Source organism: Suricata suricatta, chromosome 5 (genome assembly GCF_006229205.1).
Source record: "Suricata suricatta isolate VVHF042 chromosome 5, meerkat_22Aug2017_6uvM2_HiC, whole genome shotgun sequence".
In the NCBI taxonomy this organism is placed as follows: domain Eukaryota; kingdom Metazoa; phylum Chordata; class Mammalia; order Carnivora; family Herpestidae; genus Suricata; species Suricata suricatta.
This window is the reverse complement of record NC_043704.1, coordinates 57,691,280-57,710,671: the sequence shown is the minus strand read 5'-3', so window position 1 is coordinate 57,710,671 and position 19,392 is coordinate 57,691,280. Positions and strand designations below refer to the sequence as shown.

The 19,392-nt window shown below is 36.1% G+C and overlaps 1 protein-coding gene across 2 annotated transcripts in view; it reads right to left on the bottom strand.

The window, feature by feature from the left end:
- The window catches only part of NECTIN3 (nectin cell adhesion molecule 3), a 120,807-nt gene that overhangs the window by 81,474 nt on the left and 19,941 nt on the right, over positions 1–19,392 (bottom strand). The gene's annotated exons all lie outside the window — the stretch shown is intronic.

Here is a 19,392-nt window from a genome sequence, read left to right as displayed (position 1 = left end):
AAGATACACTAACTGCCAGAAAACATTCATTAAAACATTTATATAAATGTGAAACCAATTTTTTCCATTTCATGAAGAAAAAAAAATTCCACAACCCAAAGTTAAAATAAAATGACATCAAACTTCTTCCTTGTAATACTGACTCCCTTCCTGAAAGCAATGTGGTAAATCTAAGTTATTTTAAGAGAAGTAAGACTAATATTTATAAAACAAAACTCAAGCAAGATGCTGCTCATTGACCAGTATATTACAATATATATACAAGCCCTTAGAGAGCTTATAATTCACATGTCTTCTGACCAAAAAATATTCAAATTCAGAAACCAATGTAAACACTCAAACATGGAAACTGTATAAATATACTATATAAATAGTATCTTTAAATTTTAGAGCTATGTCCAATTAATATTTGTAAATGAAACTAAAAATGTAGAGGGTATCACCTAAAAAATAACCACAAAAATGTGTTTTAAACATATTCAAACAGTTTTAAACAACAAAAACTTTACACAATATTATTTCCATGAACCCTTTTTGGGGGAAAAAAACTCTACAAATGAATAAGTAAAATATAAGTAAAGAGACAAGCAAACTGTACAATCTAAAACCATACATGAATAAAAGCAAATAATAAGTAAAGAAATAAGAGAGTAAACTGCGTCATCCAGGAGAACTGAAGGAAGGTATACAAAAAAGGACTGATAATTCAGAGTGACTATATATACTTAACAGCTATGGAAGAAAAAGGTTTTATTTAGCCACTGCCTCCCAAAAAGTATCAAGGCCCCCAAATTTATTATGCTTTATCAGGCTTTCAAGTAGTACATAATTTCTAATATTTTAAAATTAAGCCAAGACATATAAATTATGTAAGTATTGTAATGTATTTTAGCAAGCTATTTACTAAACCAGAAAATATATAAATGAGCAATTTACAAATTGTAAGTGCCTTTTTTTAAAAAAAAAGTTTATTATTTATTTAGAGAGAGAACACCAGTGGGAAGGGGCAGAGAGAGTGAGGCGGCAGAAGATCCAAAGCTGACAGCACAGAGCCCAACACGGGGCTTGAACTCATGAACCATGAGATCATGACCTGAGCTGAAGTCAGATGCTTAATCGACTGAGCTACCTGGGCACCCATAGTAAGTATTTAATTTTACTCATAAATATTAATATAACTATCCGATTTTTCTTTTTCACCTTTTGTTTTAATATGTAGGAGATAAGCAATTTTGATTTTCCAACTTTTCTGCAAAATTATTGAGTAGTTTTTGCTTGCTACAAAAGTAAACGTAGGCATAGTTTTCTGTTGTTTCAACTCTTAAACCTCTGAGCAAGGCTTTATACTACCCTTCAAGTATTGGTAATTTGGTTCTCCCCAAGATTCCATAAGTATCTAATGATATATGTCCTTTTTTGTGTTTGAGTTAGCCAGAGTTAGTTTCTGTTGCCTGCAAACAAGTATCTAATATATTTCCAATCTGAGACTAAACCCAAAAGTTAAAAACCACTTCTAAGTAAGGCTTTCCTCCATGGAATCTTAAAACTGTACAGAAACAGACTCTCCACTGTGGTTCTTCTATCAAAGTCACTGTTCGAATGCCTCACTTCACAAGGTCTCCCAAACATTAAGCCTACTTCCTCCCCCCAGTTTCTCATATGAAGTGGAGTTTTGACAAGAGAACAGAAGTGTGTCCTCAAGAAGTATAAATGTTTATTTCTAAAGGCCCAAATTATTTGGAGCATTTTAATAAAGTTCTTCTTTAAGAGTGATGTAGGTCTAGAATATAAAAGAGGCTAAGGAACTGCATAGAACTGAACCTTTCATATCTGGCAAGACCCTACCTGACATTGTCATTAGGTGTTCCTGGTTACTGCACACTCTAGAGGCCAAAGAAAAGCAAAATACATTTGTACCACTGACTAATTAATTAAATTGAATTTATTATCCTTTCAGAGAGAAATAAGTGTTTTTCTCCTACCTGTAGCTGCCATGAAAACACTAGAACCATGAAAATAAACCTATTTATATTTTTCATGTATATTTGAATAGTCAGTCAGGATTTAGAGTGTAATGAGGATTCATATCATTTGGAAATATTTAAAAAAAAAAGTGCACGCCAGAGAAAGAAAATATAATGATTCATGTCCTATAACTTCTATGAGTTATTTAAAAACAAAGAGTGACCTGATGTTCATATTAGAGACCATATTAAAGTATCTGAGAGGAAGTATAAAGTGACCACTGTTCACTTTCCTACTTCTCCCACTTCGAACAATGAATCAAAAAGTAATAGAAGTCATCACAAATCTATCCTTAATATTACCTTTTTTTAAAAATAGTTTATTGTCAAATTGGTTTCCATACAACACCCAGGGCTCTTCCCCACAAGTGCCCTCCTCCATCACCACCACCTCTTTTCCCCCCGCCCCCTTCCCCTTCAACCCTCAGTTCATTTTCAGTATTCAATAGTCTCTCAAGTTTTGCATCCCTCTCTCTCCCCAACTCTTTCCCTCTTCCCCTCCCCCTGGTCCTCCATTAGGTTTCTCCTATTTTCCTGTTAGACCTATGAGTGCAAACATATGGTATCTGTCCTTCTCTGCCTGACTTATTTCACTTAGCATGACACCCTCAAGGTCCATCCACTTTCCTACAAATGGCCAGATTTCATTCTTTCTCATTGCCATGTAGTATTCATTGATTAGACACACCACATCTTCTTGATCCACTCATCAGGTGATGGACATTTAGGCTCTTTCCATGTTTTGGCTATTGTAGAAAGTGCCACTATGAACATTGGGGTACATGTGCTCCTATGCATCAGCACTTCTGTATCTCTTGGGTAAATCCCTAGCAGTGCTATTGCTGGGTCATAAGGGAGTTAATATTACCTTTTTACAAAATGTTTTTAATTAAGTTTTTTTTATTCTCAGAGAGAGAAAGAGAGAGAGTGGGGGAGGAACAGAGAGAGAGGGAGAGAAAGAGAACCCTTCTGTTAGTGCAGAGCCCCATGCAGGGTTCAAACCAGAGATCATGACCGCAGTGGAAATCCAGTCAGATGCCTAATCGACTGAGCCACCCAAATGCCCCAGTACTATCTTTTTTGATACTTTGATACTATTTTTTTAACCACATCTCATTTCTCAACCTATGGAAATAGCAGGTATTTTGGACATTTTAGGTCCCAGGATCTTCTAAATGTTACTTACCATCTACAAAATAGGTATATGCAAATATTCTCCAAATCGAACATTTACTGTATTCTATGTCCAACTATAAACAATACCTTCAAAAAGGTATGGATCCTTTCAGACTCCTCAGAATTTAGAATAATTTTTTAAGGCAATAACTGAAGTACACATTTTCAAGAAACTAACAGAGGTATTTTCAACAATTTTAGCACACTTAAAGTTTAGATGAAACAGATTTATCACTAGTACCTTCAATAATTAATCTGAATTGTTTTAAACTAATAAATGGTTATGTCACATCAGCTTTGAAAATGTAACAAAAAATTCTTTTCTATAAAATCCCCACACAACACTCAAAATGGAAATAAACAGAGAATGAAGTCAAGTGAATTAAATATTAGAATGTAAAAACTATGAATAACTGCAAATTCAAATATTATTAGAATATGAAAGAATCTCTACCTTCTTGTCCTGACTTAAGTAGAAAGTATAACTCTGGAATCACAGGAGGTCCTATATCCTATGGAGAAACTGAATCACATACTAAAAATAATGGACATTCATTTATCAGTATGAATAGGTATATAGTTTTGTCCCAGGCACTGTTCTAAGTACTGGAGATGTCCCTGTCTTTATAAAGTTTAAATTCTAATTGGAGAAAAAGAATTAAAATAAGGTATCAGATAGTAAGAAGGAGGAAAACAAAGGAAGGTGACAGGGATTCATATAGGGCACCACCATCATTTTTGTAGATGCAGGAGAGAAGATGGGATTTGAGTCAGGATAATCAAAGTGGTAGTGTTAAGCAGTGTTAAGCACAATTCTGAATATATTGTATTGTGAAAGAAAAACAAACAGAATTCCTGGTGGAACAAACAATGGGCCTAAGAGAAATAGAAAGGCCAAAAGTCTCCATAGTTTTTGGCCTAAGCAAGTGAAATCATAGAGTTGCCATTTACCAAAATGGACCAGCAAGTGGAGCATTTTTAAGGATCCAAGGTAGAGAGTTCAGAAGTGCAGTTTGGGACTTGCCTATTTCACAATCGAATGGAAATGCTGAGTAAGTAACTGGATGTATAAACCTATGCTGTTTCGGAGAAAGTGACAAACTGAAGATATAAATTTAGACTAATCAACATATAAAAGGTATATAAAGTCATGAGACTGAACGAAATAAAAAACAGAGTATTAACAACATAAAGACCAAGCACCCATGGTGCTTTCAAACATTTAAAGGTTTGTGGGGCACCTGGGTGGCCAGTCAGTTGAGCATCCGACTTGGGTTCAGTTCATGATCTTGCGGTTTGTGAGTTCAAGCCCCACATCCAGCTTGCTGCTGTCAGCCTGTCAGTGCAGGGCCCACTTCAGATCCTCTATTCCCCTCTCTTTTGCTCCTCCCCCCAGTTGCACTCCAAAAATTAAAAAATAAATATTAAAAAAAATTTAAAGGTTTGGAAGTTCAGTAGAATTCAAAAAAGGAGATGACAAAGTATAGTCAGGGGAGAAGAAAAAGCACCCAGAAGAATCTTGCACCATAAGTAAACAAAGTACCTAGAGACGGAGAGTGATCAATTATCCCAAATACTGCTAACTGGCCAAACAAGGACCACTAAGAAACCAATGAATTTAGCAACTGTCTTAGTGAGTGTGGAGGATAAAGCCTGATGGGAATAGATTTATAATAGTATAGAGACTTCTGCTTATTACTGATCCTGAGAGTAAACATACAAGGAAAGCCCAATAATTGACCTCAGTTTACCACCTGGAGTGAACCTGAAGACCTCAACACAGGGAGAGAGACTCTAACAGCCAGGCAATCTTGCTGACTTCTATCCAGCACTGTACAATCAAGCAAGAAAAAGACACAAAAGGCATCTAGATTAGGAAAGAATAAAATAAAAATGTATTTGCAGAAAACAATCATCTGTGTGGAAAATCTGATGGATTTTCTACAAGAAAGCTACTTATACCAAGGGCATTTAGCAGGGACAGATGTCCTTACATAGCACCTAAGATCAATATACAAAAATCAATTTTATTTCCATGTATTTGCATTGAAAGAATTTGGGGTGGGGAGGGATTTAAAACACTGCTGTTTAAAATAACATCAAAAGAAAAAAATGAAATGGGTATATATCTGACAGAAGTTATGAAAAAAACCCAGTTAAAACTATAAAATTTGCAGAGAAATTAAAGACCTAAGTAAATGAAAAGATAAACTTTTTTCATAGAAGACTTAATATTCTTAAAACATTGATTCTTTCTAAAGTGAGCTACAGATTAATCACAATCCCAATCAAAATACAATCAGATTTTTATAAAAATTGACAAGCTCTTTTTCTTAAAATCCATATGGACATGCAAATGTAAATTTTGCAACTTTAGATTGGCAAATATTTCTTAGCTTTGTTACCAAAGAACAATTAGTGGATTTCACCAAAAAATTATCTATTCTTCAAAACATACTCTTAAGAGTACTCAACATCATTAGGGAAATGCAAATAAGTACTCAATATCATTAGGGAAATGCAAATTAAGACCACAATACGATATCATTACCCATCCAATAGAGTGGCTAAATTAAAAAGACTGAGAATGTGGAGGAACTGGAACCTTCCTTCATTGCTGGTTGAACTGCAAAATGGTACAACTACATTGGAAGACACCAGCAGTTTCTTAAACAGACAAGCACCATATCATCCACCCATTTCACTCATATGTCTACACTTACTAGATAAGAAACCATGTGTCTATACAAAGACTTGTATACAAATGTTCACAGCAACTTTATTCTTAAGAGCCAAAAACTGGAATCAACCCAAATGTCCACCAACAAGAAAATGAATAAATATATTGTGGCATAGTCATACACGCTATACTATCACATATGTATATACTGCTATACATATACACACACTATTCAGCAATAAAAAAGAAAAAGCCACAACTAACAGAGGGGATCATCTTCAACTTGATAAAGAATGATTATTTTTTAAAAAACCTACAGCTAACATCAGATTTAGGGTGAGAAACTAGAAGCTTTCCCAGTGAGGTCAGGAACAAGGCAAGGTGACCCCTCTGTTGTACCTTTACAGCATTATACTAGAAATGCTAGCCAATGTAAGAAGAAAAGGAAATAAAATGTATACTGATTGGAAGAAATAAAACTTTGTTCACAGATATGATTTTGTGATGCAGAAAATCAGAAAGAACTGACCAAAAAAAAATCTTCCAATTCATAACTGATTACAGCAAAGCTGTAGGATACAATCACTTTCCTACATGACAGCAAGGAAAAGTAAAATTGCACATTAAAAACACAGTATCATTTACATTAGCACCCCAAAGTTGAAATATTTGCATATAAATCTGAACAAAATATGTACAAGATCTGAGGAAAACTACAAAACTAATCAAAGGTATCAAAGAAGAACTAAATAAATGTAAACATATTCCATGTTCATGGACAGGAAGACTCAATGTTGTTAAGATGTCAGTTATTCCCAGAATTTTCTATAGATTCAACATAATCCCCGGCAAAATCCCAGCAAGCTACTTTGTGAATATTAACGAACTGATCCTAACACATATACGGACAAAGAAACAAAAGACCCAGAATAGCTAACAAAATATTTAAAAAGAATAACAAAGTCATAGGACTAACACCACATGACTTCAAGATTTAATATAAAGCTACACTGAGCAAGACAGTGTGGCACTGGTGAAAGAATAAACAAACAGATCAATACAAAAGAAGAGATCCCAGAAATAAATTCATACAACTATAATCAATAGATTCTGACAAATTAACAAAGGCAATATAGTTGAGCAAAGAAAATATTTTTAACAAATGATGTTGGAACTGGACATCCTCATGCAAAAATAAGAATCTTGACCAACTTTACACCCTTCACAAAAATTAACTCAAAATGGATCACAAACTTAAATGAAAATGCAAAACTGTAAAATTTCTAGAAGATAATATAGGAAGAAACCTAGATTATGTTGGGGATGGTGATAACTTTTTAGACACCAAAGACATGATCCAAGAAATAATGGACAAGCTAGACAGACATGATGAAAATTAAAATTTCAGCTCTGCAAAAGATACAACCAAGGGAATGAGAAGACAAGCTACAGACTGGGAGAAAGTAACAGACATGTATAATAAAGGGCCAATATCCAAAATACACAAAGAACGTTTAAAACTCAACAATAAGTAAAAAAAAAAAATGAAAATGAAAAATGGGGCAAAAAACAATAGGTTAAAAAAAAAAAAGAAAAATGGGGTAAAGACCTTAACAGACATCTTACCAAAGTAGATATACAGATGGCAAAAAAGGATATGAAAAGATGCTCAATAACATGTCAGTAAAGTCTTGCATATTAAAACAATTAGATACAACTGCATACCTATTAGAATGGCTAAAATCCAAACATTGGCAATACAAAATGCGCATAAAGATACGAAGCAACAGAAACTATCATTCATTACTGGTGGAAAAGAAAACTGGTATAGCCACTATGGAAGACAGTTTGGCAGTTTCTTACAAAACTAGATATACCCTTACTTTACAAACCAGCAATTGTATTCCATCGTATTTACCCAAATAAGTAGAAATTTTACATCTACACAGAAAGCTACGCATGGATGTTATGGATGTTTATGGCAGTTTTATTTTAATTGCCAAAAACTTGTGAAAGCAACCAGTGCCCTTCAATAGGTGAATAAATAAACTGGTACATTCAAAGAATGGAGTATTATTCAGTTGTAAAAAGGAAGGAGGTATAAGACATAAAAAGACATGAAGTTACCTTAAATATATACTGTTAGGTTAAAAAAGTCAATCTGTAAAAGCTATATAGTGAATGATTCCAAATAAATGATATTTTGGGGAAAGCTAAATTATGGAGACAGTAAGAAGATCAGTGGTTACCAGCAGTTGGGAGAGGAGGGGAAATGAACAGGAATAATATCAAGAATTTTTAGGACAGTGAAACTACTTTGCATACTACTATGATGGTTGATCCATGTCATACATTTGTCAAAACCAAGGGAATGTACAATACCAAGAGTGAACCCTAATGAAAACTATGGCCTTTGTGTGATGAATGATGAAGTGTCAATGTAGGTTCATCAATTGTAACAAATGTGTCACTCTGAAAGAAGCTGGTGGGGGGGTTACCTAGGGAAGGGTGACCAGAGTACATATGGGAACTCTCTGTACAATCCATTCATTTTGCTGTGAACTAAAACTGCTCTAAAAAAGTAAAGGCCTGGAGTGGTTGGGTGGCTTAGTCGGTCAAGTGCCCAACTCTTGACTTCGGCTCAGGTCATGATCTCATGGTACATGGGTTGAAGCCCCACAATGGGCTCTGTGATGACAGCTTGGAGGCTGCTTGGGTTTCTCTTTCTCCCTCTCTCTCTCTGCCCCTCCCCCACACTCATGCATTCCCTCCCTCTTTCCCTCTCAGAACTAAATACATTAAAAATAAAGTCTATTAAAAATTTTATTATTTAATGTTTATTCATTTTTGAGAGAGACAGTGTGAGTGGGGGAGGGGCAGAGAGAGAGAGACAGAGAGACAGAGAGAGTGAGAGAGAGGGATAGAGAGGGAGGGAGGGAGACAGACATAGAATCGGATGCAGGATCCAGGCTCTGAACTGTCAGCACAGAGCCCAACATGGGACTCGAACTCACAAACCATGAGATTATGACCTGAGCCAAAGTCAGACACTTAATTGACTAAGCCACCCAGGTGCCCCTATTAAAAATTTTTAAAAGGAATATTTATATAACCAAATATTCACAATAAAAGGAAATAAACTGATACATGCAACATGGATACATTTCAAAATAATTATGCTAAGAGAAAAAATACATAAAGTATAATTCAATTTATGTAAAACTCTAGAAAACGCAAACTCCTTTACAGTGACAGAAAGCAGATAGGTGGTTGCTTAAGGGAGGGACACAGGAAGAGATGAGATGGATGATTAATAGATGACACAAGGAAAACTTTCCCAGTGATGGATAACTTTTCACTGTCTTCACTGTAGCAAAGACTAACAGGCATACACCTTTGTTAAAACTCACCAAATTGTACACCTTAAGTAGGTGCAGCTTATTATAGGTCATTTAGACCCAATGATGTTGTTTTATATAAAAATGAGAATAGAAGAGAAATTGGAGAACATTTAGTATATAGAGAACTCTTGAGATGATTTTACTATAAAGACAAAGAGACAATAGCTCAAGAGAGATTATACATCAGGGAGAGTCCTTTTTAAATGAGAGATATTACAGCATATATCCATGCTGACTGAAAAGCAAACTTTATGACACAAAAGAGACAGCTGTTAAAGTGGTATCTTTGAGGAAAAGGGACTGTGGGACAGCGCTCGGGGACATTGCTAGGTATCCATCGTGTATCACGTGTAGCTGGCAGAGTCTGCCTGTACAGATCTGTAGGCATGGTGGTGAAAGTTCTGACGTCTTATGTTCGCTCTTTAAAAAAGAAAGGATTTCATGTGAGAATAAGAGATGATGTCTAGAGGCTTAAGAAGATAGAAGGTGTGAAACAGCTGTGGAAAAGAACAGATAGAATGAAGCAAAAGTACTCAAAGTGTGACCCTTGAGAGTCTCTAAGATTTTTCCAGGGAGTTAATAAAATCAAAACTATGCTCACATTCATTCTATAAGGTTATCTATTTCATTCCATTCTATCATGAGTATACAGTGGATATTCCAGAGGCTACCTATGATATTCAGCAGGTTAAATGCAGAAGCAGGTATGAAAATCCAATTGTTATTAAGATAGAAGCTAAAGACATTTGCAAAATAACGAACTATACTACTTGTTTCACTAATTTTTTATAGAAAATATTTTTCTAAATTTTTTTAGTGTTATTTATTTTTGAGAGAGAGACACACAGAATGTGAGCAGGGGAGGGTCAGAGAGAGAGGAATCACAGAATCAGAAGCAGGCTCCAGGCTCTGAGCTGTCAGCACAGAGCTTGACACGAGGCTCGAACTCACGAACTGTGAGATCATGACCTAAGCTGAAGTCGGTGGCTTAACCAACTGAGCCACCCATGCGCCCCTAGAAAATACTTATTTTTATGGGTGCCTAGGAGACTCAGTTAAATGTCCGACTCCTGATTTTCAGCTCAGGTCAGCTCTCTCTCTCCCAAAATAAATAAATTTTAAAAATACTTATTTTTCATTAAAATATTTGTTGACATGTAATGACTATTTAAAATTTTTTTTAATATTTATTTATTTTTGAGAGAGAGAAAGAGAGCATGAACAGGGAAGGGGAAGAGAGAGTGGGAGACACAGAATCCGAAGCAGGCTCCAGGCTCCGAGCTGTCAGCACAGAGCCCAGTGCAGAGCTCAAACTCATGAACCACAAGATCATGACCTGAGCCATGGACACTTAAATGACTGAGCTACCCAGGCACCCCTGTAATGACTATTTTTGAAGAAATTAAAGCATTTTTAGATTACTCAGTTTTAATTTTTAACCAAGTAAATACTGACAGATAAGATCCACACTAACAAAAGCTTGCTGTAGCCATCAATAACTTTTTAGGAGTTAAAAAAAAAAACCCACCCATTAGAAAAATGTAAGATTTCAGGGTAGTTCCAAGAACCACTTGCAGTCACTACTTTTGAATTATGGTGACATTGATCAGCATTCACTGCCTGAGTGGAGGCATGAAATAGGCAAACTGTAAGATTTAACCTAGGTTGAGTTTTACCAGGCTAGCACAAATAAAAGATGAGCAGGAGATGATGGCAAGGAAGTGATTTCAATGATAGACTACAGACTTTCAGCTGGTCAAGAAGGTAAGAATGAGGAATAGGATGAAAGGATTATAGAAACCAATGAAGGTGAAGAATTATTGGAACTGAAGTACTAAATAAAGTGAGGTTGATAATATCAGGCAGTGGGGAAGCCAATTTCTCTGAAACTCAGTTTTCACATTTATAAAATGTCTCATTACCTTACAGTTGTATATTCCTAAAAATTGTCTATTTTTACATATCATTTTATTGGACTTTTCATTTTATAGTTTCATTTGATCCACACACCCCATCCCTCCCCCCTAAAAAGCACACCAGGAGGTAAGATAGGTAATTATTGTTTCCATAAGACATATCAGGAATCAAAAGGATTAAGAAAAAAAAAACAACTTAAGCTGAGTCATACAAATAATTAGAGAGTGGCCGTCTTCCATAGCAGAATCAGGGGAAACTTTGCAATAGGTAGAATTTAAGCTCTGCCTTGAAGACTAAGATTTTCATAGCTGGGAAGACCAAGGCAAGCTAGTCAAAGATCCAGCATGAGGCCAAAATACAGAAATTAAGATTGGAGGGAAGGCTGAATCCAAAATGAGTAAAGGGCAGTAATCAGAAATGAAGCAATAGAGACTAGAACTAAAGCCTAATTATGCTTTGTAACAATGTTTAACGACCCCCAGAATCGCACCGTCCCAGCCACTACCCACAAGTGGCTGTTTAAATTTAAATTAATTGAAATTAAATAGAATTTTAAGTTCAGGGTTTCATTTACACTAGCCATATTTCAAATGCTCAATTGCCACAACATGTGGCTAGTAACTATGGTACTGAAAAGTACAGCTGCATAACATTTGTTTCATAGCAGAAAGTCCTAGACAGTACAGTTCTAGAATGGAAGTTTAATAAAGGTTAACTTTTAACTAGTAGATTTCTGTAACAGTGATTTACATGTAATAACCAAACATAGGGAAAAACAAGTGCAAGAGATAGCAAACTTCTACTCTACTATTTCTATATATTAACACTAAATATAAACTTTATCCCACTGTATATTATCTTATCTTCAAGTAGTAACTTCAGCCTTTACAAAATGCTCTAAAATGTTGTTTCTACTATCTATTCTCAATCACTACCTTTCAGTTTCAAATAGAGAAAATATCTTGATTTAACCAATCAACATAAATAAAGGACCTAAATCTTTAGTTTATACTTTAAAAGCACAATTCCTTCATATTTTCAGGACAGAAGCACAAAACCTTAGATCAGGAGAGAACTTACAGGAATCTGATCTAATCTCATTTTATAGAGGTGATGTGCCCTTATTATATACAGCTAGTGGCTAAAGACAAACAAGAAGGCTTCTGGCTTCAAAAAGTAATCTTGGCAACTCCATTATGCTGAGGCACATTATAAATAAATTCTAGTATCTATAAGAATATTAGTGAGGACATTCAAAAGCTCAGTGATTTTCAAAATAAAAAGGTGGAGGGGGCATTGAAGTTCTTAAGTCAGCACTACTCCCACTAGAGGTGAAATGGATTTTCATAACAATTACTAAGAATCTGCTCTTTCAATCCCAGTGCAATCTGTGAAATTATGGCAATTTTTAAACACTAATGAAATTATGAGTTTTAATCCTAATAACATTTACTCTCCCAAATACTATAGTAATTATCTTAGGTTTTACTGTTATTCCTGCAGTAAGATCTATAATCAGTAACTAGCAATTTTCAACTGAAAGAATTGTTTAATCATACTAATGAATTTACTTCTGATCCTTTAATTTACTTTAACCTTACTATAAGGGACACATAATAAACAGAAGGCCTACAAATATGTACTCTCAGATGAAGTACACATTTAAAGAACAGGTGCTTCAAAGAGAGTGATCTATTATCAATTCTCATAAATGACAGCCTTCTATAATGACCCAAGTAAAAATGTACACACATTTATACAACATGCATTAATAATCAAAAAGTATCAAACTTACTGTTATAAATAAAAGAGGCTCATCTCTAAACAAGTACATGGAGCTTATGGTTCAGTAGTACACTACTTCTGAGACCTAAGAATGAGACTTAAATTGTTAATGATAACAAGGTGGAATGAAAAAGCAAGAACTTTGGTATCAGGCTAACCTAGATTCAAGAACACAGACATCTCAATTTTTACCAGTGTGACCCTGGGTACTCAACAGCCTGTTTTAACCCCTATAAAATGTTTTAACTCCTATAAAATGGGACTATTATCACCTAATTAACATGGTTCAGTAATTTTTTTTTTAATTTAAACATGGGACTGTGCACTAAGTACCACAGGAAGAACTGCTAGAATTGTTTGAGGTCTCATTAAAGCTAACATCTAATTCTACAGTAGCACCAATCTGCATGATTATATTATTTTTTTTTCTCTCCAAGCATTCACCAGTGGCTGAAAAGTAAGCTTAAGAAAGGTTGAAAGAATAAGTGAGCTAATGTGTATGAAAATACAGCAGATATGGCACACAGTAAGAGTTCAAATATTTGCTGAGTTTCATTTACTGAATACTAAGTTCTAGGTACTATTATGTAGAAAATTGAGTAGCCTGAGATTTCCAAGAGCTGAGAATCCAGAAGAGAAAATAATGCTCCCAAGGCAATGGATGGTATGGGTAGAGTGACCATATAATGTTAGCCAAGACAAAACACACATTCTTTTGAGTGAAAAGGAAGTAAAGGAGCATTATTGGTAATTATGTCAGAATAACTGTTGCCTAGACATTCTGAGACAAAATGGTATATACCCACTTTTAAGAATGCCAATGTATAGTGACTTCGAAAAAGGAATGAGACGTGTGTGAAGCAAGTGAGAAAAGCCCCATCTAAAAAGTAAAATTTTGGGGGCGCCTGGGTGGCTCAGTCAGTTGAGTGTGCAACTCTTGATTTTAGCTCAGATCAGGATCCCAGGGTCATGGAATCCCATGATGGGCTACGTCACTGAGTGTGGATCTGCTTAAGATTCTCTCTCTCTTGCTCTCTCTCCCCGCACTCTATCTGCCCCTCTCCCACACACGTGCTCATGGTCTCTAAAATTTTCTTTAACAATGAAATTTTCCTTTAGCTAAGTCTGAATGAACTAGTGTTTCTAATTTTATTTCTATAAATTTGTGTAAGAGTGATGGAACTTAACCTGGAACTTAGGCAAGGTCGTTTTCCAATCAGAGAAAAAGGTACTACTGATAAAAGAACAAAAGTAAAGAGATTCACGGAAACATAAAATGCAAGGAGAATTTAGAGAAATCAGAAAAACCCAAGTATTGGTAACATAATAACAGAGATGAAACCAGAAAGGTAAACTCTTCTTTTTTAAATATTTTTTTAATGTTTTATTTATTTTTAATACAGAGAGAGACAGAGCATGAGAGAGAGAGGGGCAGAGAGAGAAGGAGACACAGAACTGGAAGCAGGCTCCAGGTTCTGAGCTAGCTGCCAGCACAGAGCCTGATGCGGGGCTCGAACCCACGAACGTGAGATCTGACCTGAGCCGAAGCCGGAGGCTTAACCGACTGAGCCACCCAGGCGCCCCCAGAAAGGTAAATTCTTAATTCAGTTTCTTTGTACATCCATTTTGTTCACTAACACTTATTTAACACCTACATGTATCAATCAGGCTTTATGCTGAGGAAGGACAAGAAAAAACATTCCTTACCCATCAGGAGCTTAAAGCCAAATCAGAGAAAGTGTAAATAAGCAGGAGAAAAAAAGAAGTAATACTGTAGAGTGGGTATTTAGGAAGCCAAAAAATTATAGTGCAGGAAAAAAAAACACAGATAATAGAAGAGCAATTAGGGGTGTAAAGCTGTGATTATGATCTTATTTGGAAAAAGGGACTTTGCAAATATAATTAACAATCTCAAGATGAGGACATCCTGGATTATCCAAGTGGGCCTTAAATTCAATGACAAAAGTCCTTATAAGTGACAAACAAGGGAAAGACAGACTGTGGCAAAGGCCATGTAAAAACAGAGGCAGAGTGAGTTATGCAGCCAAGGAATGTCTGAGGCCACCAGAAGCAAGAAACAGAATCTCCTCTGGAGCTTTCTGGAGGGTATGTGGCACTGCAGACACCTGGATTTTGGACTTCTGTACTCCAGAAATGCAAGAGAATACATTTGTTGTTTTAAGCCACCAAACCTTATGATAATTTGTTACAGCAGTCCTAGGAAACTAACAGGAGGCTACTGCACTAAAGTAAGCAAGAGACAATAAATCCCCAGAACAAGAGTAGTGACATTACAAATGGGAACAGAGATGTTTAGACTTACTGGGGGGAAAGTAACGACAAGAATATCTGAAAGGACAGTGCTTAGAATTTCTATCAGAGAAGCTTACTTTTATACATATAAAAACTGTTGAAAGGGAAAGAAAGTGAAAAAAGTAGGGGGGCTGAGTATTATTAGACTAGATGTCCAGATATCTACAGTCATTTTCAGCATGGTTTGCAATTTGGCCTCTCTTCGCACCCTGGACAAAAGATGGACAACACTAGACCATCCCAAATTTATGCTATAATCCTATCACCCTGCTCTCTTCCATCCTAATTTCAATAAAAATAATCTCAGCAGCAAATATTCACTATCCTTTAAATCTAGTTAAGATCTTTAATACAGCATTCAATATAGCAAGCAATCTCAAAAAAAAAAGTTTTTAAAGTTACTTTTTTTTCCCCACTATCTACAAGATGCAGATCTTTTCCATCTCTAAAACTGCACTATGTATATGCAAACTTGGTTATTATTCCTACTGGCATGACTGATGATAGTCAACCCTATTACCTATAACCTTTAAGCAATAAGAATTATATGCTCCACTAATTCCTTCTAGTAAGATCAGGACAGCACCAGAATGAAAACTTCCAGAAAAGATATTATAGGCTGGTAAGAAAAATCTCAGAGACAATGGTCTTTTGTGCAATAAAGAGTTAACATAGTGAGCATAAACTGCTATCCATAAAAAGGCCTTCATGGAGCACCTGGGTGGCTCAATCAGTTAAACATCTGACTTTGGCCCAGATCAAGATCTCACAGTTTGCGTCGGGCTCTGACAGCTCAGAGCCTAGAGCCTGCTTCAGATTCTGTGTCTCCGTCTCTCTGCCCCTACCTAGCTCACGCTCTCGCTGTCAAAAATAAATAAAAATTAAAAAAAAAAAAAAAAAAAAACCCAACCACCTTCACACAGGATGGCTTTTGGCTAGTGGCGAGGAACCACTATTTTGGGAAAGTTCCCACCATGAATAGTGGCTCATTGTGCCTAAAGTGTTTTGTACAAACAACAGGTTTATGATGAACACCTACTTTGATTCTTCCTTCTAAGAATCTGAAATTTGGGTATATGCTAGGCAAGGAGCGCCTACATGATCAGTCTCCAATAAAAATTCTGTTCATGTAATCCCTAATGAGCTTACATGGTTGATAACAAGTCATTCCTGTTAGACTCCAGTAGGAGAGAGTTCTGAAAGCTTGTGCCCAGTTTTCCCCAGACTCTGTCTCATGACCTTTTGCTTATTGTGGGAGGTTTTGCTGTAATAAATCATAGCCTTGAGTACAAATATAAGCTGAGTCCTAAGAGTCTTCTTAGAGAATTACTGAATCTAAGGGTGGTCTTGGAAAATCTGTATCTTTTTTTAAAAGTATAATAGACATATAATATTAGTTTCAGTTGTACAACATAGTCATCTGACAATTATGTATTAAGAAATGTTCACCAGTGTTACCAGCTGTAATCATATAAAGTTATGATAATACAATTAACTATATTCCCTCTGCTACAAAGGTATCTTTTAAGAAGGAAAGCATCCAAGAGCTCTTCAAAGATTTGAGGCAAAAACCAATACAAAAAAATGACCCTGAACATGACAAAGTAATAGGAAACCTTAACCATTTTTCCACTTACATTTTGCTTTTCATGGATCCTCTGTGTCCCTCTCTCTCTTTGCCCCTCCCCTGCTTGCTGACACTCTCACTCTCAAAAATGAATAAACATTAAAAAAGATTTTGATATACTAACACAGTAAATCAGCATCTGCAGAGTATCTCACCTAAGTCAAAAGTTAATGCAAGTTATAACATTTAAAAAACAGACTAGTAAAAATTTAAAAAGAATTACACATTATGTTTCTACATTCTATATTTAAATTAAATTCCATATTCCATTCCACTTTCTAAATATTTAAATTACAATGTTTTATTTATATGAATCTATCGTTCTCAAAGTTGCTAGAAAAGCATTAATATAGACCTGTTTCATTTCATTTGGCTTAAGAGATACACAAAACACATATTTAGCTTCTAATCTTATGTACCTTTAAAGTACCTTTAAATTATGGAGATGGATGCATTATCAACTTATTGCCAGTCAACTCCAAATGTACCAACCACATACGCTCTCTGATAAATGGAATTCCTTTAAGTACTTTCATATAAATATGGCATTAAGCTTTCTCAGAAGATGGCACTATCAGAATTCTGCAGGAAGATGAGACTCTCCTGCCATGTCCAATGCAGACTAGGAGTCAGCAGCATGGGAATGAGGATACTGAGTCGAGCCAGTTGCAGCCATACGTCTAGAACTCAGCCCCCCTGCAACCTTGCAGCCTCAGTAGAGCAATAATCCCTCCTCTGTTCTCATAACACAGAAACCAGACTCCATGCTGCCCAAATGTTCTCAGAAGTGTACTTTCCCACTAGCACCAGAGCTCTCATTACACACTCATACCACCAACTGCACTCCCAAAAAATAGCTTATTCCTTGCCTAATAACTGCAAACCAGCTACAGCCTTCTCTATGGTCAGGTGGCCTGAACTATATACGTCTCAACAAAGTCTGAACCTCTCCCAAGTCTCTCCTTCCTTGGGTACACTTCCTCATAGAACCAGTGGTTCACACTCCTTAGGGTGGCTGGCCCACAGAGACTTGTGGTAAGGGGTAAGATACAGTCAGTGTCTACCTTTCATCCACATGTCTTCCTATTGTCTCTCAGCAACTCCTCACACCTCCTACCCTACTCCAAAGACTGGCTTCTCAGAAGGGCATACACATCTTTCTGTACAATCATGTGCACAGGTCAGAAGCTAGTAAGTTTTCATTCTAATGTACTACAGCCTTGAGTACAGATCAGGACAGAATTTTTCACCACAGGGCAACTGCCCCACAAGTTTTTGGTAGAACGGTTTGGCCACGAAAGAAGAGGTGCTTTTCCTAAAAACTAATTAAGAGACCATGTAGGAAACAGCAGAATTCAAAATGCTAAGGAAACATTTTGACCTTGGATTTGAACAATAAGCCTGCCTTTGGTTCTAAGAGGGGGAAAAATAATAAAATACAAAATCTGAGTTAACCAGGACTTTAAACTTCCAGAAATGCTGTCAAACACCTAGCCAGACTCCCCACAGCACATATCTCCTTTCCTAACTCCTGGTTCTCACCTAATTCCAAGTGTGATGCTCACCTGCCTGGGACTGTGTTATTCTTTTGCCCTTTTGGTTTCTAGTTTTGATGTTATTACTTCTCTTTTCTTCTTCCAAGATATAAAATTCAGATCACTCCCAGACAAACCCAGCCCTTGTCACCAACAACTGATCCATCAACCAAACTACACAACATCTGGAGATCTGGAGTGGCCTGTGCTGCATGTGGTCTTTCTTGTTTTGAATGAAGGAAGGATAATGGAACAATTATGAACTGGAAAAGGAATTTGGATGTGTGTTTGGGGATAGACAGGCTGATAATAATGCTGTTAAACCAGAGGAATTTCATTTCAGGGTCTGATACACAGATACAGATACTCCAGGAGGGAAGGGATGGTCTCTCATTCTTCATGAGAATGAAACCAAGAAACATAGCACGGTGCCTGGCAGATAGAAGGAGCTAAACAATTTTTGTTGAATGGATGCACAATGTTCTCATTTTCTTCTCTTCACCTCAGAACAGTCTACCTGGGAGCTTCAAGAGCAGCATTCTCACCTCATTCCTATGTGCCAAAGCGACAAAACAGGCAATTTGTTGAGTCTCCTTATATTATATAGTTTTTTTTAATCAAAAGTATATAAGTCTTCAAGTTAAACTTTCCCTGATTAACCTATTGTGAAACTGCTGAAACTGACAAGTTTACCTTAAATCATATGGAAATTAAAGGCAGTAGGAATAGCCAAACAAAGAAAAAGAACAAAGTTGGAAGACTAACACTTCCAAATTTCAAAACACTGCAAAACTATACTATACTCTTTCTGTAGTAGTAAAAAACGTATGGCAAAACTGTATGCAGAAGTCAAAACTGTTGAAAACTAGCATGATAGATATAGAGATCTATACAATAGTATGGGAAGTCCATCACGTTTAAGGTCAACTGATTT